A 23,295-nucleotide genomic window follows, 5' to 3' on the forward strand; every position below is an offset into this window, starting at 1 on the left:
TCCCTCCCTATAGCTTACTCCTATATTTCTCAGAATTTTGAACATCTTCCGCCATTTTACATTGTCGAACGCTTTTTCTAGGTCGACAAATCCTATGAACTTGTCTTGATTTTTCTTTAGTCTTGCTTCCGTTATCAACCGCAACGTCAAAATTGCCTCTCTGATACCTTTACCTTTCCTAAAGCCAAACTGATTGTCATCTGACACCTCCTTGATTTTCTTCTACATTCTTCTACATATTATTCTTGTTAGCAACATGGATGCATGAGCTGTTAAGCTGACTGTGCGATAAATCACGCACTTTCCAGCTCTTACAGTCTTCGGAATTGTTTGGATGATAATTTTCCGAGAGTTAGACGGTACGTTGCCAGATCATACATTCTACACGGCTACGTGTGTGGTGTCGACAGCTACGATGCCACAGCGTAGGTGCCCGTTCTAAGGTTGGCACTACGAGAGCGTAAGATCTTCGCCGACGCCAGTGCCCTCTAGCCGGCACTGTGCAGCTCTACGAACGTCGCTCAAGATTCAGCCCATTTGATCACGAGCAGACGACCAAGCAACATAGTTTCTATTGCATAGTGTGCGAGCCACTACTGATTTTGCCTTTGTAACTCCTAGTCGGATTTAGCTTTGATTGATGTACGGCTTCGCACCTACGTGCTCATCTCAGCCAAAGGTAAGTAACAATTTATGTATTCATATTCTTGCTATAGTAAAGATGCTTTAAATTTACACGCAGTACCGGAGTACTTCACCTTTTCATGCTCCTACTTGCGTCCTTCACTCTCGGCCTATTTTGCAGAAGCAGTTCACAGGAGCAGATCCACGCGCCACCTATCCAGGCGGAATACAAAAACCTGGATAGTTGTTTTGTTGATACTCTCCCCCAATGATTTTAGAAATTCTCATGGAATGTTGTCTGTCACTTCTGCCTTATTTTATCTTAAATCCTCCAAAGCTCTCTTTAGTTCTGGTTCCAATACTGGATCCCCTATCTCTTCTAAATTGACTGCTGTTTCTTCTCCTATCACATCAGACAAATCTACTCCCTCACAGATGCATTCAATGTACTCTTCTTACCAATCCGCTTTCTTCTCAGCATTTTGCAGTAGAATTCCCGTTACGCTCATAATGTTAGCACCCTTGCTTTTAATTTCTCCGAAGGTTCTTTTGATTTTCCTATTTGGTGAGTAGTCTTTCCGACAATCGTTTCTTTTTCGATTACTTCACATTTTTCTTGCAGCTTCCTTGCACCCCCTATTTATTTCATTCCTCAGCGACTTTTCCTGAATTTCCCTCAACATTTTTGCACGTCCTTCTTTCATCCATCAGCTGAAGTATTTCTTGTGTTACCCACTGTTTGTCCGCCGTTACCTGCTTTGTACCTATGTTTTTAATTCCAAGTTCTGTGACTGCCCCTGTCAGAGATATCCATTCACTTCGACTGTACTGTCTACTGAGCTATTCCATATTGCTGTATCTATAGCCTTAGAGACCTTCAAGCGTATCTCGTCATTTCTCAGTACTTCCGTCTCCCACTTCTTTGCTTATTGATTCTTCCTGACTAATATTTTCAACTTGAAACTACTCTTCACCACTACTAAATGGTGATTGAGTATATATTTGCTCCTGGGTACGCCTTACAATCCAGTATCTGATTTCGGAATTTCTGACTGAGCATGATGTAATCTAACTGAACTTTTCCCGTATCACCCGGCCTTTTCCACGTAGACCTCATCCTCTTGTGATTCTGGAACAGGTCATTCGCTATTACTAGTTGAAATTTATTACAGAAATGAATTAGTCTTTCTCCTCTCTCATTAACTGTCGCAAGCCCATATTCTCCCCCAACCTTTTCTTCTACTCATTCCCCTACAACTGCATTCCAGTACCCCAAGGCTGTTAGATTTTCCTCTCCCTTTACGTAATGTATTACCCTTTCAACATCCCCATATACTATACTTTCTCTATCTCTTCATCTTCAGCTTGTGACGTCGGCATGTATAACGGAGCCACATTCGTGCAACGTTGTATTTCTTCGACATATCGAACAGGGGACTACTCGACACATCAACGTGGCCTTGTAAGCGTACGAACTACGACGTATCACCAGAGGCAGTACGCTGCGACCGCAGATCACGTATCGTGAAGAACAGAACAGATAGCGGTTCTATACATTACAACACCTACCTATCATTTGGCGAACATACGTGCTAGTGGATAAATGTGGCAACCACAGAAGAAGAAACTGAATTGATCCTGATTTACGGAGCCTGTAGGAGAAATGTTGAGGCTACTGTTGCCTTGTATGCCGAGCGTTTTCCAGAAAAAGCTCGCTCTCGTTCTTTCTTTTACAAGGTTGTGAACGCCTTTATATCTAATGGCAGCGTACAGACCGGCAAAAGGAAATGGAGCAAACATGTTACAGGAGAACATAATGAAGTAGCTGTACTAGCGCCAGTGCATCACAACCCACGGATAAGCGCCACACAGTCACACTGAAATCCCGGCGTGTCCGTAGGTACTTTTGACAGAATATTGCATCTTCGTAAGTATCATCCATACAACGTGTCACTCCATCAAGATCTGCATAGCGCTGATTTCAATAACCGCGTAGTGTTTTGGGAATGGGTACGTCAATAAATGGAAAACTTCCCACGTTCTTTGACGAGATACTGTTTTCCGATGGGTCTACATTCGCAAACCATGATCGCTTCACCCGGCGTAACATGTATTACTAGAGTGTAGACAATCCCCACTGGTTACAGCAAGTTGACCATCAACGGTGTACGTATGGTGTGGCATCATGGGGAACAAACATAACGGTCCTTATTTTATTCAAAAATGGCTCTGAGCACCATGGGACTTAACGTCTGAGGTCATCAGTCCCCTAGAACTTAGAACTATTTAAACCTAACTTACCTAAGGATACCACACACATCCACGCCCGAGGCGGGATTCGAACCTGCGATCGTAGCGGTCGTGCGTTTCCAGACTGTAGCGCCTAGAACCGCTCGGCCACTCCAACCGGCCCTTATTTTATAGACGCCACTTTGAACGGAAGCTAATATCGAACGTTTTTGGAACGGGAACTACCGTTAACGCTGCAGGATGTTGCCCTGGGCGTTCGTCGACGTATGTGGTTTCAGCATGATAGCTGCCCAGCTCATTACGCAATTAAAGCGCGAGAGGTATCAGACGGTGTTTATACTCGTCGGTAGATCGGCAGAGGTGGCGTTATCAATTTGTCCGCTATGTCACCGGTTTTGACGTCGCCGGATTTCTTTCTGCGGGGATGTTTAAAAGATAAGGTGCACCAGCAAGTGCCAACAAGCCGTAAAGTCATGGGCGATCGCATCAGAAACGCCTTTGGTGACATTTCCGAAGATATGCTTTTGTCCTGTGTACGGTCATTTGAAAAGTGGATACTGAGTGAAATGAAGTTGGCGGTAATACCTTTGAACGCTTACTCTAATTGTGAAAGTAGAGTAGCCTTCGCCTCGAGAAACGGCCGCAGTCGCGGGTCGGGTAGTCCCTTGTTCGATATGTCAGAGAAATACAGTGTTGCAAATGTGGTCTCCAATTAGAAGATGCTAAATACTGTCCTGTCCTACACTCTAGCATGGAGGTGGGCTTCCCCGTGCTATTGTATATTCAAGGGCCTTGCATAGCATGTCGTAATTACGATGTGCACCCATTTCTATTCCTCCGACTACAGCGCTATCTGTGCCGAAACGAAGAAAATGCTTCATATCAAACCTTACTGATTTTGTCGTAGATTCGTAATCTAAAATACGAAACATAGGTTCCCATTTAAGGTTCCAAAATTGTCCCCGTCAGCCATGAGGTGGGATGGATGGTCGGGGTGTGGTGTCATTGGATGTCACCCTCCGAGTAAAAAAAAAAAAAAATTGGAATTGTAACTATTTTTGATACGATATGTTGTTTTCAGATATGACAAAGTCTTCAATTGAAATGAACATCTGCTCTATTCTGTGCGAGCCTCCTCTTCTCCAAATAATTATTGCAACTGTTGATGTTCATCGTATATTCTCTTTTCAATACACTGTCCATTCAGTTCAGCTGCTCTTTCAAATCCTGTGCTGGCTGTGACAGAATTACGACGTCACTGATAAACGTTAAAAAATTATTTTTCTTCTCCAAATTTTTGTTTCTTTTCCTTCAATGCTTGTTCATTGTACAGGTTGAATAACAACGGGGAAATTCTATAACCGTGTCTCACATTCTTCTCAACCCCTGCTTCCTTTCCATGCCTCCCGACTCTTTTATCTGCCGCCTGGTCTCTATGTTTTACCCCTGCTACCTTCAGAATTTTAAAGTGAGTATTCCAGTTAAAACCGTCAAAAGCTTTCTACAAATCTCTAAACGTGGGTTTGTCTTTCCGAAACCAGTCCTCTAAGACAAGTCGAAGAATCAGTACTGCTTCGCGCGTTCCTAAATTTCTCCGCAATCCTAATTGGTCTTCACCGAGGCCGCCTTCTACCAGTTTTTCCATTCTTCAGTATTTTGCAACCACGACTTATTAAACCGATAATTCGGTAATTTTCACACCTGTCAGTAACTGTTTCCTTTGGGATTGGAATAACTACATTTTTTTGAAGTCTGAGCGTATTTCGCCTGCCTCATACTCCTTGTACACCAGATGGAAGAGTTTTATGTTGGCTGGCTCTGCCAAGATTATCAGTAGTTCTGACGGAATATCGTCTAATCCCGGGGCCTTGTTACGGCTTAGATCCTTTAGAACTCTGTGAAATTCTTCTCGCAGTACCATATCTTCTACCTTATCTTCAACTACGTACACTTCCCTTTCTGTAATAAAACCTTCAAGTTCGTCTCCGTTGTGTGGACCCTTCATATACTCCTTCCACCTTTCAGCTTTCCCTTGTTTGCTTTGGACTGTATTTTCATCTGAGATCTTGATATTCGCAGAGCTGCTTCTCTTATCCCCAAAGGCATATATAATTTTCCTGTAGGCAGTGTCTATAATGCCCTTGTGAAGCGCGCTTCTAAACCCTTCCATTTGTCCTTAAGCCACTCCTGCTTAGCCATTTTGCACTTCTTGTCTTGCTTGTTTTTTAACGTATTTATTTCCTTCCTTTTCCCTCATTAGCCGTTTTATTAACTTTTTCCTTTCCTCAGTTAAATTCAGTATCTCTTGTGTTATCCAAGGATTTCTATCAGGCCTTGTTTTTTACCAATGTGATCCTTCGCTACCTTCACTATTTCATTTCTTAAAGCTACCCATTCGTCTTCTCCCTATATTCCTTTCCCCTGTTCTTGTCAACTGTTGCCTAACGCTCCTTCTGAAACTCTCAGCAAGGTCTGGTTCTTCCAACTTATCCAGGTACCATCTCCTTAATTTCCTACGTTTTCTTCCGTTTCTCAAATTTTTATATTCATTTCATAGCCTATAACGTGTGGTCAGAGTGCACATCCGGTCATGGAATACCTTATAATTTAAAACCTGAATCCTAAATCTCTCCACACTCATTATATAAACAATTTCAAACCCTCCGGTGCCTCCAGGTCTCTTCCACGTGTACTGCTTCCTTTCACGATTCTGAAAACAACCGTCAGCGACGATTAAGTTATGCTCTGTTCGAAACTTCAGGCGACTTCCCCTTTAATCCCTGTCCCTCCGTTCATATTCATGTACTACTTTTCCATCTCTTCCTTTTCCTACTATCGAATTCCATTCCACCATCACATTTAATTTTCGTCTCCCTTACCTATCTGAATAATTTCTTTTCTCTCATTATACATTTCTTCAATCTCTCTATCTTCTGCAGAGCTAGTCGGCATATAAACTTGTACTACTGTGCTAGGCGTGACCTACGGTAATGCGTTCACTGTGCTGTTCATGGTAGCTTACCCACGCTCCTATTTTCTTATTCATTATTAAACTCACTCCAGCATTACCCCCCTCGGGCATGGGTGTGTGTGTTTGTCCTTAGGATGATTTAGGTTAAGTAATGTGTAATCTCAGGGATTGATGCCTTAGCAGTTAAGTCCCATAAGATTTCACACACATTTTTTTGAACATTTTGCATTACCCCTATTTGACTTTCTATTTATAACCCTTTGTATTTATAAGCTGGCCAGAAGTCCATTTTCTCCTATCACCAAACTTCATTAATTCCCACTACATGTAACTGCAGCCTGTCCATTTCCCTTTTAAATTTTCTAACCTACCTGCCTATTCAATTAAGGTATCTAACATTTCATCGAACCGTAGAACCGTAGAATGCCAGTTTCGTTTCTCTTGATTATATATATACGGTGAGTCACCTAAAATTTGCACCGTAGATATTGAGGAAATGAACAGTGCTACTGACATGTCGTTTTCACAGATTGGATTTTTAGTCAGGGACTCGCATTGTTAGCCATTCAACAAATTGTAATAACACTTAAAAATATATATTTTGTGCCAACAAAAATTTTTTAGTTGGAACAGTGCCTATTGACATTAACAGACTGAAATTAGGGTAAATTAGAAAGTTAGTGGTGTTTGTTTAAGGACTCTAGTACTAGTCGTTTACGAGATACCGTATTTTGAAAATTTCTTACACCGACACATGTACAATACCTGTGGTAGCATACATAAAAGAACAATAAAAGTGCATATAATACCTATGCGGATTCTGAACAGTAACGAGACTACTGACCATCACAGATTGTGTTCAAAATGACCGCTGGGAGTGACAATATGCGTTTCAAGTCTGGTGTGTAACGACTGCTATAGATAGATTAGCATTTCAGTGGAGATGTCCGAGCAGGCGGCACTTATACGTCTTTGCATATCATCGGGTGTAGCTGATATGTCCTTGTAGTCAATGTCTTGCAACTTCCCCCACAGAAAAAGCTACAGGGTAAATTCCGGGGAACGGGCGGGCCAAATGTACAAGACTCCTGCGTCCATTCCAACGACATGGAAGCAGTTCGTGAAGGTATGCTGAAGTGCTTCGTGTACTATGGGTTGGACAGCCATCATGTTGACAACACAGCTTCCTCCTAGTCTGCGGAGGAACGTCTTCTAACATCCGTGGAACTTGGTCCCTTAGGAGACTACGACACTTCTGCGCATTCTGTGTTCCGTCTACGAAAAAGGTGGTCCTATGATCTGATGGTTCACTACCCCACACCACACGATTACGCTCCATGGACGCTGACGTTCCACCTGACGAAGTCAACGGCAATTGTCAACCGACATGTTTCGGCGGTTAACCTGGCAATGACTGGTAAATCTAGTTTCATCACTACATGATACATCTGGAGTTTCCTGTCGTAATTCCCATGTACAGAAGTTAACACGAATCTCATAATCCTTTCCATGCAGCTCTTGATGGAGAGAGATGTGCAAGAGATAGTGTTCACGGGGAATGCCTAGGACACCTGCCTTAATGATACCACTTTCTCGTGCAATTGCGTGGGAATTAACAGACGGATCAGCTACAACTGCAACAACAACATTAAGTTCTCCCTCTTCCGTCGTCACTTGTTTCTTTCTGTTACGTCGGTCCGCAGCTCTTGATCTAGTCGCTAACGTTGCTGCCTCTAGATCACGGGGTCCCGGGCTCGATTCCAGGCCGGGTTAGGAATTTTCTCTGCCCCGGGATGGGTGTTTGTGATACCCTCATCATTTCATTCTCATCATCATAGTTCGTGACCGTGGCTAGATCGTAACCTGTAAAAAATTTAGTACTATGTAAAAGTTGGGATTTATACGGGCGCTAATGACCGCGCAGTTGAGAGCCCCACAAACCGATCATCATTATCATCATCAACATCATCTGTTACGTTGTAAAGATGTTACATTACTACTTTAACGTAAACGATGAGGCTGGCAAATAATTGCTGAGGTGGCTGACGTCTACTGGGATATCTTGCCGCATACACTGTACAAGAATGAACTGCATTCTTCTTACATTCTCCATACACCATGAGCATGTCTGCTGTTTCTGCACTTGTAAGTGCTTCTGGGACTGTCACACACTAACTGACTACCAAGTCGCAATGCACTCACGAAACACAAGCAAACATAACAACATCGTACCGAGGAACTACGCAGGTTCAATGACACAAAAATGTCTCGGTTTGGAAACTTTCAGTACAGGATATCTTGTAAACGACACGCACTATTACCATGCAACAAACTCCATTTATGTTGTAATTTACCCTAATTTTAGTCTGTTACTGCCAATAGGCACTTTCTAAGTATTGTTACAATCTGCGTATTCGCTAAACAGTACGAGCCTCCGACTACCAATCCATTCTGTGAAAACTGCACATCAATAGCACTGACAATTGGGGGTGTATATTTCAAGTGATTCTGTATATTCTAATTTTATTCGTATTCTGACGCTTGAGTAGTGCAAGACATATAGGTATGAAAAAATAACACACGTACAGTCCCAATTTTTCGCGTTTTATTAAATTACACGATTTTTTTCCTACCCTTTTACTACAAAATTAGATGATATATATACATTTCACCTCATTCAAAAGCAAAGGAAAATTATGTATTAGACGAGTTGCACCTGTTGATGGGACCATGGGGTACGAAATGCACCGTGCAATTTAGTAAAACACGAAAATATTGTTACTGAATGTGTTTTTATTCATGCTTCCTGAGTATCCAATGTTCGCCTGCTGATCTGAATGGTAACGTTTTTGGTTATTATGCACCGAGCCCACGTTCGATTCCCTGCTGGATTGGAGATTTTCTAACCTCGTGGACAGAGTGTTGTGTTGTCCTCATAACCCTTTCATCATCATTACGGACACGCAAGCCGCCCAATGTAGTGTCGCCTGAAATAAGACTTGCAACCCGGTGGCCGAACTTCCCCGGACGGGGTTCTCGGCCAACTATGCCACAAGATAATTTCATTTCATTTTTTGTATCAACTATACAGGGTGAGTCACCTAAGATTACCGCTGGATATATTTCGTAAGCCACATCAAATACTGACGAATCGATTCCACAGACCGAACGTGAGGAGAGGGGCTAGTGTAATTGGTTAATACAAAACATAAAAAAATGCATGGAAATATGTTTTTTAACACAAACCTACGTTTTTTTGAATGGAACCCCGTTAGTTTTGTTAGCACATCTGAACATATAAACAAATACGTAATCAGTGCCGTTTGTTGCATTGTAAAATGTTAATTACATCCGGAGATATTGTAACCTAAAGTTGAAGCTTGAATACCACTCCTCCGCTGTTCGATCGTGTGTATCGGAGAGCACCGAATTACGTAGGGATCCAAGGGGAACGGTGATGGACCTTAGGTACAGAAGAGACTGGAACAGCACATTACGTCCACGTGCCAACACCTTTTTATTGGTCTCTTTCACTGACGCACATGTACATTACCATGAGGGGTGAGGTACACGTACACATGTGGTTTCCGTTTTCAATTACGGAGTGGAATAGAGTGTGTCCCGACATGTCAGGCCAGTAGATGTTCAATGTGGTGGCCATTATTTGTTGCACACAATTGCAATTTCTGGCGTAATGAATGTCGTACACGCCGCAGTACATCTGGTACAATGTCGCCGCAGGCTGCCACAATACGTTGTTTCATATCATCTAGGATTGTAGGCACATCACGGTACACATTCTCCTTTAACGTACCCCACAGAAAGAAGTCCAGAGGTGTAAGATCAGGAGAACGGGCTGGCCAATTTATGCGTCCTCCACGTCTTATGAAACGCCCGTCGAATATCCTCTCAAGGGTCAGCCTAGTGTTAATTGTGGAATGTGCAGTTGCACCTTCATGCTGATACCACAAACGTCGACGCGTTTCCAGTGGGACATTTTCGAGCAACGTTGGCAGATCATTCTGTAGAAACGCGATGTATATTGCAGCTGTTTGGGCCCCTGCAGTGAAGTGAGGACCAATGAGGTGGTCGCCAATGATTCTGCACCATACATTTACAGTCCACGGTCGCTGTCGCTCTACCTGTCTGAGCCAGCGAGGATTGTCCACGGACCAGTAATGCATGTTCCGTAGATTCACTGCCCCGTGGTTTGTGAAACCCGCTTCATCGGTAAACAGGTAGAACTGCAACGCATTCTCTGTTAATGCCCATTGACAGAATTGCACTCCATGATTAAAGTCATCACCATGTAATTGCTGATGTAGCGACACATGAAACGGGTGAAAGCGGTGACGATGCATTATGCGCATGACACTGCTCGCCGACCGTGGCCCCTGTTTGTTACAACACGTAACTGAACGTCGGAGGTTTCAAGCGTCAACTTTAGGTTACAATATCTCCATGGACCTTGCCGTTGGTGGGGAGGCTTGCGTGCCTCAGCGATACAGATGGCCGTACCGTAGGTGCAACCACAACGGAGGTGTATCTGTTGAGAGGCCAGACAAACATGTGGTTCCTGAAGAGGGGCAGCAGCCTTTTCAGTAGTTGCCGGGGTAACAGTCTGGATGATTGACTGATCTGGCCTTGTAACATTATTACTTTTGAATGCATTATGGGAACAGCAGTGATCCATAAAATTGTAAATAATTACTATTAAAAACAGTCTTGATCACAATTTATTTTATAAGGTGACCGGTTTCGACCACTGCTGTGGTCATCTTCAGACCATTGAGTGGAAACCCCTTTCTGTTGGAGAAAGGGGTTTCCACTCAATGGTCTGAAGATGACCACAGCAGTGGTCGAAACCGGTCACCTTATAAAATAAATTGTGATCAAGACTGTTTTTAATAGTAATTACTTGTAACATTAACCAAAACGGCCTTGCTGTGCTGGTACTGCGAACGGCTGAAAGCAAGGGGAAACTACAGCCGTAATTTTTCCCGAGGACATGCAGCTTTACTGTATGATTAAATGATGATGGCGTCCTCTTGGGTAAAATATTCCGGAGGTAAAATAGTCCCCCATTCGGATCTCCGGGCGGGGACTACTCAAGAGGACGTCGTTATCAGGAGAAAGAAAACTGGCATTCTACGGATCGGAGCGTGGAATGTCAGATCCCTTAATCGGGCAGGTAGGTTAGAAAATTTGAAAAGGGAAATGTATAGGTTAAAGTTAGATATAGTGGGAATTAGTGAAGTTCGGTGGCAGGAGGAGCAAGACTTTTGGTCAGGTGATTATAGGGTTATAAATACAAAATCAAATAGGGGTAATGCAGGAGTAGGTTTAATAATGAATAAAAAAATAGGAGTGCGGGTTAGCTACTACAAACAGCATAGTGAAGGCATTAATGTGGCCAAGATAGACACAAAGCCCATGCCTACTACAGTAGTACAAGTTTATATGCCAACTAGCTCTGCAGATGATGAAGAAATTGATGATATGTATGACGAGATAAAAGAAATTATTCAGGTAGTGAAGGGAGACGAAACTTTAATAGTCATGGGTGACTGGAATTCGTCAGTAGGAAAAGAGAGAGAAGGAAACATAGTAGGTGAATATGGATTGGGGGAAAGAAATGAAAGAGGAAGCCGCCTTGTAGAATTTTGCACAGAGCATAACTTAATCATAGCTAACTCTTGGTTCAAGAATCATGAAAGCAGGTTGTATACCTGGAAGAATCCTGGAGATACTAAAAGGTATCAGATAGATTACATAATGGTAAGACAGAGATTTAGGAACCAGGTTTTAAATTGTAAGACATTTCCAGGGGCAGATGTGGATTCTGACCACAATCTATTGGTTATGAACTGCAGATTGAAACTGAAGAAACTGCAAAAAGGCGGGAATTTAAGGAGATTGGACCTGGATAAACTGAAAGAACCAGAGGTTGTACAGAGTTTCAGGGAGAGCATAAGGGAACAATTGACAGGAATGGGGGAAAGAAATACAGTAGAAGAAGAATGGGTAGCTCTGAGGGATGAAGTAGTGAAGGCAGCAGAGGATCAAGTAGGTAAAAAGACGAGGGCTAATAGAAATCCTTGGGTAACAGAAGAAATATTGAATTTAATTGATGAAAGGAGAAAATATAAAAATGCAGTAAATGAAGCAGGCAAAAAGGAATACAAACGTCTCAAAAATGAGATCGACAGGAAGTGCAAAATGGCTAAGCAGGGATGGCTAGAGGACAAATGTAAGCATGTAGAGGCTTGTCTCACTAGGGGTAAGATACTGCCTACAGGAAAATTAAAGAGACCTTTGGAGAGAAGAGAACCACTTGTATGAATATCAAGAGCTCAGATGGCAACCCAGTTCTAAGCAAAGAAGGGAAGGCAGAAAGGTGGAAGGAGTATATAGAAGGTTTATACAAGGGCAATGTACTTGAGGACAATATTATGGAAATGGAAGAGGATGTAGATGAAGATGAAATGGGAGATAAGATACTGCGTGAAGAGTTTGACAGAGCACTGAAACACCTGAGTCGAAACAAGGCCAAGGGAGTAGACAACATTCCATTAGAACTACTGACAGCCTTGGGAGAGCCAGTCATGACAAAACTCTACCATCTGGTGAGCAAGATGTATGAGACAGGCGAAATACCCACAGACTTCAAGAAGAATATAATAATTCCAATCCCAAAGAAAGTAGGTGTTGAGAGATGTGAAAATTACCGAACTATCAGTTTAATAAGTCACAGCTGCAAAATACTAACGCGAATTCTTTACAGACGAATGGAAAAACTGGTAGAAGCGGACCTCGGGGAAGATCAGTTTGGATTCCGTAGAAATGTTGGAACACGTGAGGCAATACTAACCTTACGACTTATCTTAGAAGAAAGATTAAGAAAAGGTAAACCTACGTTTCTAGCATTTGTAGACTTAGAGAAAGCTTTTGACAACGTTAACTGGAATACTCTCTTTCAAATTCTGAAGGTGGCAGGGGTATAATACAGGGAGCGAAAGGCTATTTACAATTTGTACAGAAACCACATGGCAGTTATAAGAGTCGAGGGGCATGAAAGGGAAGTAGTGGTTGGGAAAGGAGTGAGACAGAGTTGTAGCCTCTCCCCGATGTTATTCAATCTGTATACTGAGCAAGCAGTAAATGAAACAGAAGAAAAATTCGGAGTAGGTATTAAAATCCATGGAGAAGAAATAAAAACTTTGAGGTTCGCCGATGACATTGTAATTCTGTCAGAGACAGCAAAGGACTTGGAAGAGCAGTTGAACGGAATGGACAGTGTCATGAAAGGAGGGTATAAGATGAACATCAACAAAAGCAAAACGAGGATAATGGAATGTAGTCAAATTGAATCGGGTGATGCTGAGGGGATTAGATTAGGATATGAGACACTTGAAGTAGTAAAGGAGTTTTGCCATTTAGGGAGTAAAATAACTGATGATGGTCGAAGTAGAGAGGGTATAAAATGTAGACTGGCAATGGCAAGCAAATCGTTTCTGAAGAAGAGAAATTTGTTTACATCGAGTATAGATTTAAGTGTCAGGAAGTCGTTTCTGAAAGTATTTGTATGGAGTGTAGCCATGTATGGAAATGAAACATGGACGATAACCAGTTTGGACAAGAAGAGAATAGAAGCTTTTGAAATGTGGTGCTACAGAAGAATGCTGAAGATTAGATGGGTAGAGCACATAACTAATGAGGATGTATTGAATAGGATTGGGGAGAAGAGAAGTTTGTGGCACAACTTGACTAGAAGAAGGGATCTGTTGGTAGGACATGTTTTGAGGCATCAAGGGATCACAAATTTAGCATTGGAGGGCAGCGTGGTGGGTAAAAATCGTAGAGGGAGACCAAGAGATGAATACACTAAGCAGATTCAGAAGGATGTAGGTTGCAGTAGGTACTGGGAGATGAAAAAGCTTGCACAGGATAGAGTAGCATGGAGAGCTGCATCAAACCAGTCTCAGGACTGAAGACCACAACAACCACACATCCGGATGTAATTAACATTTTACAATGCAACAAACGGCACTGATTACGTATTTGTTTATATGTTCAGATGTGCTAACAAAACTAACGTGGTTCCATTTAAAAAAACGTAGGTTTGTGTTAGAAAACATACTTCCGTGCATTTTTGTATGGTTTGTATTAAACAATTACACTAGCCCCTCTTCTCACGTTCGGTCTGTGGAATCGGTTCGTCAGTATTTGATGTGGTTTACGAAATATATCCAGCGGTATCGTTAGGTGACTCACCCTGTATAGGTAACTTCTGTAGATACTCTGTCAAAAGTCAGGCTAGGCAGGAAGCCTTACGTACCGAATTTCAGTTATTTACTTCACCCATTGGAATTATAACGGAAATTCGTCGTCTAGTGGCTACTATATAGTGTTCTTTCTTATGATAACCGTACCAGCTCAGTTCTGAAGCGGATTTCAGTTTGTATTGTCCAAGAGAGACTGTCGTGTCACATTGGTCAGTAAACACTTTTACGTAATACCTGCCTCGTGTCCACTGTTATATATTCCCTTAAATGCTTGATACGCCTTATATAATTCCATTAATTACCGTGTGTCCTCCTCCTTATAGGCCTTCCGTTCTTACTTCGGAGTGTTCTTTTCATTCTGGTTTTCTTTGTCCGCTTTTCCCGCTCCTCAATGCTGTTTCGTTTTCCTCTCTCCGTTCCCGAATTATCGTATGTATTTTTCCACATAACTGCTGTGCTCCTTTGTACTACTCGAGGAGCAGCCTATGAATATTCAACATTCGTTTCCGTGGCCAATTAGTAGGTCAAAGTGTTCTTTACTCTTTCCGTCTGCGGCCTGACGATCTGTAAAGTAGAGCTTCCGTTCAACCTCACTCATGGAAGCCGGCTAAAACATTATTTATTTTTCAACGTACCTTTTCTTTATTTCCAAGCACAATCTTTTCATCTTATTTTAATTTCTATTTCGTTATTTATTATTTTATATTTCTGAAGGATTCAATTTTCAGGCGGATTCCAAGCAGTGAAGTTAGTGTATTACGTCATACTGTAACTCTTTATGTCCTCTAGTACAAACAAGAAACAAAAGAGGCCACCGCTAGTTATTACCAGATGTGATATAATGACAGGCTCAATATAGAAAAAAAAAGCTCTTCAACGACATTTTTCCGAAAGTACCACGTTGACAGAAGAAAGGGAGCTAATCAATGTGCTAAGTAATTGCCTGTTGATTAGTTATTACCAGTCAACAGAATGAAAGTAGACAAACTATTTACTACCGGTCCGTCGTTGCACCCTCCTGGAAGTCCGGGTGTTTCAATAAAAAAAATCGGTTAATGGTCATCACATTAAAATGAGACCAGTTTGATTCCAAACATGTCTCCACATGTTCCTTCCACAGTTAAAAACATTATTTTCTTCGCAGGAGCTCCACCGCTGAGCGTTCCAACGCGTTCATAACCTTGAAATTGTGTAAGTTCCTTCAGTATTTACCAATACATCTCTTGTCTCCGAGCTGTAACGAATTTGAACAGTTTCGAAGTAATGAAGACGCCGAACAGAAAGAATTCGAACAAAACTGTTCCATACATGGGAAATGAACAAATATATGCGAATTTTTCATATGATTACTCTGAATTTCTCACTTAAGTGTTTGGCAGAGGAAGCAAACAACCGGTCCGCTTTCGAATAGGGTAATGGTAACAAATCTAACTGGTAAGATCCCAATACCATCCAACATTACTTCAGAAGAGGGTACAAAGACTTAACGTAATCAGTCCGTTTAGTAGATTTGTTGCATCGTACGCTTGCCTCTAAAACGTAATTCTTGGTTCGCCTTTCCCCAATTTCTATGTTTAAGTTATTCATAATTGTAATCCCTCAGTATTGAGTCGAAAACCTGTAATTAGTGCGATTTATCGTGTAACCGGAATTTTAGGTATTTTTGTAGTATCTAAGAGGAGGTAATAACGCTTTTTACTCTTCAGCATTAAATGCCAGTTTTCGCAAAATGTAGGTTTCTTGGATATCTTGCCCGAATCACTTTGTAATTGTTTTGATCTTTTGATGACTTTACTAAACGTGAACGAGAGCGTTATCTGCAAATGATCTAAGAGGGGTACTCATATTGTCTCCTAAATAGTTTTCGAAAAGTGACAACACTAGGGTGCAATAACGCTTCCTTGGAGAGCGCCAGATATAACTACGGCTTCAGTAGGTAAGCTCTCGTCCATAATTGTGAACTAGGAACTTTCTATCAGGAAATCGCGAATTCAGTTGCACAGCTTACAACACGTAATTTAATTAAGAGACGCCTGTGAGCGACGATTTCAGAAGCCTTCAGGATGTTTAGAAGTCTGAAAAAAAATATTGAATTCAACTGAAAACCACTATGGATAGTGCTCATTACTTAGCTTGAAAAAGGAGCCAATCGTGTTTCACAAGAACGATATTTTCTGAATTTGTGCTCGTCATGTGACAACAGATAGTTTTCTTCCACGTATTTCATAGTATTGGACAACAGAATACGTTCCGAAATCGTACAGGAAAACAATGTCTGTTAAATGAGTCTATATTTTAGTTGATTACTTCCATTTCCTGTCATGTATAGCGGTACGCCTCTCCAACTTCCTAGATTTTCGGTATGGATCTTTCGTCGAACGAGCAGTTGAACATTATAGCTGAGAATGTACCCATATCATCAAATATTCTAAGAAAAAACTAATTGGTACACAATCATACAGATGCCACGCGAAGAACTCTATTTATATTGATACAGAGTCAAAGTTTTACTAGCCACAGGTTTACAAAGTGGTGAAAGTTTCTAAAAACATGTAAAGCTGATCAAAACATTAAGCATAGCTATCAATGTTCGCCGTTTAATAAGCTAGGCAGCTGAGTATAATTGCCTGCACCTGCAGTATTAATATAATATGTTAGTAGTAATGCGTGTCACATTTCAAATCTAGAAAAGACAGCTACAACCTAAAAGTGTGTATCGTGTACATAATATCGTCACGAACAAATGATTCATGTTTAAACTTGTAGATCAGCAGTAAGCATGTAAACCAATATGGCGCTAGACCAAGATTGCTGGTGATAAGTCTGCGAAAGAGTAGAAGTTCTGCGAATAATATGTTCCTTCATGGAAGTGAGAGTTCTCTGCTAATTCCCTGCGATTCTTCAGTAACGTTACGCAAGCGAAAGTGAACTAAGGTAATTGACTCTAGCGCTAGTACGGAGTTTCGGTAGCAGTCGAAGTTTGTCGGTAAAACTTGGTCCTGCAGGAAAGATAACGTACCCTAAGTGCACATGGAAACTTGTTCCACTAAAATTTCCCAAAGGTGTGGGTAATAATTCTTGAAAACTTGACGTTACCGCAGCTGTGGTGGGAGATTGGGAACAATGCAGATAATGCCGAAGTATCATGTGGTAATTACCACAGAAGACAAATTTGTGTCCAGTGTTCTAATAAAATTAATGCTTCATGAGACTACAGGCGTTTCGTTGGATATTACGCGGCAATGAAGAATTATGCAGGCGGTTACACGATATGAGACGTTAAACAGTATGAGTAGACACAAAATACTGTAGTGTGGGAATGGAAAAATAATCCAGTACTTTCCCCCATATATCTCGGTGGATGTATATGGATAGGTTATATGAAGAGGTTGACACCTAAATAGATACATAGCTACGATAGATTTCATCAAACCTATAGAAGCGGATTAATAAAATGTCGCCAATTTTAGTAATACTTTTGATTTATTGTTTCTTCTAGCTGAACGTGCGTATCATACACATTACAGTATAAAAAATGGCACTAATATTTAGCAATACTTTGAAATGTGTGGAAAGTACAAAAATCCTCGTGCCCGTAAAACATGTGACACGTCTCCAACGCAGTTTTTTCGTAATAAACATGACACACCATTGCAAAGCTAAGCAAGTTTTTACACGTGGACTTATTTGTGAGAGTAATTGGTAATTGTTCAAATGTAGATGAAATATCTAACAGATGATGGTAACTTAAAAGGAAAAACATCTCTTCTATATAATGGCTAGATTCTATATAAATACAGTTTAGCATTCCTATTTCAAATGGGCCCAGTAATTTGAGCAGTATGATGATTATCGACGATCTTAAAAATTACATTACATTTTAATTTTTATTTTTCTCTAAACATGACTTTTTAAGTTATAAATATTGTTTTAGTGTTACAAACACACAAAATGCCATTAGTACTAACATTTATGTGAATAGAGCGTGTTTCTAATTTTCAGTTGAGACTTAATCTACGTAATTAATGGCTCTGAGCACTATGGGTCTTAACTGCTGAGGTCATCAGTCCCCTAGAACTTAGAACTACTTAAACCTAACCAACCTAAGGACGTCACACACATCCATGCCCGAGGTAGGATTCGAACCTGCGACCGTGGCGGTCACGCAGTTCCAGATTGTAGAGCCTAGAACCGCTCGGCCACTCCGGCCGGCACGTAATTAATACTTGAATTTTGTCCCACGTCTAAATAATGTACAATGCATTGCGTTACACTGTCCGCACGATATTCACTGAAATATAAATTATCGAAAGGTAATAACTTTTATATAAGTATTTAAATTTTGGAGTTAGGTATTTAACCAGCTTCTGTACTAATTTCAGTTCCTTTATGTTGACTTTTCAGTTTTAAAGAGGATAGCCATATAGGAATCAAGTGCTACAAGCCAAGATATGTTTTTTTTTTAAATTCGCAAAAAACTCTAGTTTCACCTGATTCTTGATTTCAAGACATAAGCTGCAGAAAAGGAACAATTACAATACATAATAGAAAGCATTTCCTGGATTGTGCTTTCGCCAGTGTTCAGCTAAGTTAGGCTGACTGTAGTAAAAAAAAAAAAAAAAAAGAACTTTATTGCTAAATCACAGCATCGCAGATTAAGACTAATGATAATAGTACTCCTATAATAAATTAATTACTGAATGATTGCGAGGATGTTCCATTTGAATAAACTGTGATCCATGCTGTCATTAGTTTTCATTTTTTCTTTGCTTATTTTAGCAAGTTGTGCAGTTCGTTGCATACTCTACTTAAATTATTCGACTATTCCGATACGTCTAATGGCGAAGCAACCCACGTGACATACTCTTTGCGACTACTGATCGAGAAAACTGAAAATCGTTTATTATTTCTTACATTTGGTGAGGGAATTAATTGATACAGGTGAATGTGACAACCACATGCCCACAAAGTATTCAGTGCAACAGACTTAAATCAGTGCGTTTAAAGGTGAAAATCTGTCTTGTTAATTCTGTGTCTCGTAAATAGCAGTAGCTAGCGTTGGTAGGTAAACCAAATCCGTATTACGCCTTCCTGCCAGAGAGAAAGACAATATTGTTACATTAATACAGTTACATTTATATATAACCGCTGTTGTCGCAGCAACGCACGTTTATTTCAGATATAAGCAGTCTTTACGGCCAACTGAGTTCAGACAAATAATACTCGCTTCCACTTTAAACAAATGGTTACTCTAAACTTTTTTCCTCGGCATTTCGCCGCAATGCTCACAAAAAAGAGCACACCCGCCACAGGGCTCACTAGCGTAAAAAGCAAACCAAATTGAGACGGGTTCTTTTCCGTTACAGGACCTTCTATGTGGCCCCATGGCATTATTGGAAACCACGACACACCTTGTTGAAAGTTCGTACCGCACACTTGAAAACCTGGTGTGCATTTTAATTCATATAGACACACGTATATACCATAAACTAAAGAAATTATGAGCGAGTATGAAGGAAAGCAAGGGAACTGAGAAAATAAAGGAACATAGTGTGTTTAATTATGAATTTTTTAAATTTTTTTCAAAGAAAGGTGGTAGTTTTTGCAGACTGTAATCAGAACCCCTACCTTGGCATACCCGTAATACCACCGTATTTACTCGAATCTGAGCCGCACTTTTTTCCGGTTTTTGAAATCCAAAAAACCGCCTGCGGCTTAGAATCGAGTGTAAAGTAAGCGGAAGTTCTGAAAAATGTTGGTAGGTGCTGCCACAACTGACTTCTGCCGTCGAATATATGTCACGCTACACAGGCATGCTTTGCAGGTACAAAGAAAAATGTTGGCGCCAAAACCTCCGCGTCAATAGATAAATTAAAAGAAAAGCTGGAAGAATGTAAACATCATGCCATGTAGAACGAGATTTTCACTCTGCAGCGGAGTGTGCGCTGATATGAAACTTCCTGGCAGATTAAAACTGTGTGCCCGACCGAGACTGGAACTCGGGACCTTTGCTTCGGTAGCTCAGTTGGTAGAGCACTTGCCCGCGGAAGGCAAAGGTCCCGAGTTCGAGTCTCGGTCGGGCACACAGTTTTAATCAGCCAGGAAGTTTCATCATGCCATGTATTATTTCGTGTTTGCTGCTATCTCATTTAAATCCTGAATGCCTAATAAACTACGAAACCACAGTCAGACAACAGCAGACGCGGGAGAATATACATATCATGTCATGTTTATATTCGTATTATTCTTATACTTAATAGTGATACAGTCAGAAATGAAGCATGGCAACTGACTAGATATTTAAATCTAAGATGACTCTAATTACTGTGCAGAATGTAATGTACTAAAGAGGAGTCTGATAAGATTTTCAAACGGAGAAAAGTGTTCGCTAAACTCTCTTTCAGAACATTATCTTACATACGCAGCCTATTATTTGGTTCTTGTTGATCATTATCAAAGAAAGCAGCAGTGTAAGTAACAACAAACAGCAGTCTATTGCCACTGTTTCGCTTGTGAGATAATTCCTCTCGTTGTTTTTACTATAAGCCGTGGTAGCGCGTACAAAAGCAAGTCATGCCGCGACCGGCGACAGGTCGTAAACACTCATTATCAGAATGCAACAAACAATGCATGACACAGTAAAATAATGCATTTTCAGCTTAGATTGACGAAAACACTTGTAACAAAGAGACCGGCACTTATCAGATCAAAGCAAAATAAGCAATCAATTTAAACCAGACGAAGCACGCGAAAAAGGAAGGGTACATGCGTAAATACGGACGGAGCGCCTGGCACATAGCAATGGCAACTTGGTAAAGCTTAACTGTTAAGCTTACGACTCGAACCAAACTACTGTAGCTGTATCTTCACCCATTCGACCTCAACTGTGTTTCATGTTACAGTGGACCAACTTTGTTTCGATTTGGAGGGGCGGTCTAAAACTTTTCTCTCACCTTGAATCTCGAATCTCAAATTTCAGGAGCGGCTTAGATTCGGGAATTTTTTGTTTCCCTTGATTTCAAGTCTCAATTTTTAGGTACGGCTTAGGTTCGAGTGCGGCTTAGATTCGAGTAAATAGGGTAATCGTTTCAGCAACTAAGGCGCTATGTCCTCGTTATTCTCGACTGGAACACGGAATGGGAAAGTGACAGTAGTGCATGACGCACTCTCTCACCCCCTCCCCCACTGCCGGACGGCAGCTTGCCAGGTTTAGGTGTAGACCTAGATTGGGTGACCGAATGGGGTGGCACAGTGGTGTAACAACTGACTCATACGGCGCAACAACGTTAAAACTCAGTTGATATCCGAGATTTCGAGACAAGTATTGTGTTAGCTCATTTGAACAGGATGCTGCCAATTTCATTTTTTACTGTTTTCTTCCACGAGGTTATACGGAAAACATGTTGATTTCCTATAGTATTCAAATATTACAAAATTATTTTCAGCTTCAACGCAATAAATTTGATAATACGTTTGGTAATTAGATAGCCTTTGCCTGCAATAATTTTCAGATTGAAGACTCTTCACCATATGCAGGATGAAGATAATATGCCGCACTTCGCGGTCGTCGGCTTGCGATTCCTCTCCTGATTCAAGTCAAAAGTTATCTAACAAAATGAAATCGGGGGCATTTTGAAAACACAAGCGTGAAAACGAGGAGCTGGCAACAATGTAGCATCGTGCAGCACACGACCGTACCAGCCGTCGTCGGTGAGTGAGTAGCACTGCTCGGACATCAAAGCCACATCTACCATGGAGCTATGGTAAGGAACATCATCAGCTTCCTTTTTTACTTTTTCGACGCCCATTCCCTAGTTCTCGTCGTTTTTAAGCAGGACATCGTGTTGTCGAATGACAATAGCCTATTAACTGACAGTGGGGTCCATTAAACTGTAAGCATGTGCCTACCAACAACGCAGTGCACAACCTTGGCTAATCTTAACACGTTCGTGTAGGGTGGCTTTCCGATGGAGTAGACAACCATGAGCATGTCGATATGCGTTTGGTGATGAGTACATCAGATAACCAACCTGCTTCTGTTGCTCTTGCGTTTGCTGCAGTGTGCCCTCAGAGACGCAAATGAAATGAAATGATCGTATGGCATTGTTGGCCGGGCGGCCCCATTCGGGGGAGTTCGGCCGCCGTCCCTTTTAGGTGACGCCACATCGGCGACTTGCGAGTCACTGATGATGAAGATGATGATGGACACACAACACCCAGTCCCCTGCCGGGAATCAAACCCAGGCCCCCTGCGTTGTAGGCGGTAACGCTACCGCTACGCTATGGAAGCGGACCTCAGAGACACAATCCTGATAAGGATATTTTTTGTCGCCTGAAGTAATGTCTTCGGAAAATCAGTAATCTTAACCCTCATATAATGGACGGAAGTAGTCCAAGGACTAGATGTACATCAAAAAGAATATGTGATTCTGGAAATTGTTCACCAGTCTCATCGGCGAAGTATCCGTCATACTGCAAGACAATTCCAGGTATCTCAAACACTGATTGTCGAAATGTTGCTTGACGAAAACCTGGAGCCATATGATTACACTTCATCTCGTCACCGACGGCCAGATGACCACATTCGACAAGTACTGTTTTGTGAATGACTTTTGCACTAAGTGGAAGATAAAGAACATTCTATAAATAATGTAATATGGACTGACGAATCAAGCGCCACTTGTGTAGGTATTATCAACCACCACAACAGCTCTTATTGGTCGTCGGAACACAACCCATATTTCACCCGTGAACTCGGCTTTCAGGCAGTTTATGGCATAAACATGTGGGCAGGAATCGTGGAATGAATCCTTTGGGGCCCTTACCTGTTGCCCTGCAAGCTGAATGCGTCCCTGTGGAGTACGTTTCTTCGTGACACTTTTCCTGACGCATTAGGAAACGCTCCACTTGGTGTTCGGCAACAGTTGTGGTTTCAGCATGATGGTGGACCGCCACGCTTTGGAATGAATTTGCGTAACTTTAAATTAAACGTTTACAAACTGGTAGTTTACGTCTGTAAGAAGTCCATGTTACGTCTTAATGCTTAAATAAGAGTAACAGTAACAGACAGAAATACCCAAGACACCGCATTATGAAGGTGTAAGCTAGATACAGTTTGCTGCTTTTTTTTAATTTGGCGCGAACGTGAGTCGTACACAGACGAGT

The 23,295-nt window shown here is 41.4% G+C and overlaps 1 protein-coding gene and 1 non-coding gene across 2 annotated transcripts in view; one reads left to right on the forward strand and one right to left on the reverse strand.

Annotated features, from left to right (window-relative positions):
• LOC124709000 (zwei Ig domain protein zig-8-like) overlaps positions 1 to 23,295 on the reverse strand; it is a 546,965-nt gene that overhangs the window by 366,945 nt on the left and 156,725 nt on the right. The window lies entirely within an intron of this gene.
• Trnap-cgg lies at positions 20,140 to 20,214 on the forward strand. Its single transcript has one exon. It is a non-coding gene; the product is annotated as a tRNA-Pro (tRNA).

This window comes from Schistocerca piceifrons, chromosome 7, assembly GCF_021461385.2.
Source record: "Schistocerca piceifrons isolate TAMUIC-IGC-003096 chromosome 7, iqSchPice1.1, whole genome shotgun sequence".
Classification (NCBI taxonomy): domain Eukaryota; kingdom Metazoa; phylum Arthropoda; class Insecta; order Orthoptera; family Acrididae; genus Schistocerca; species Schistocerca piceifrons.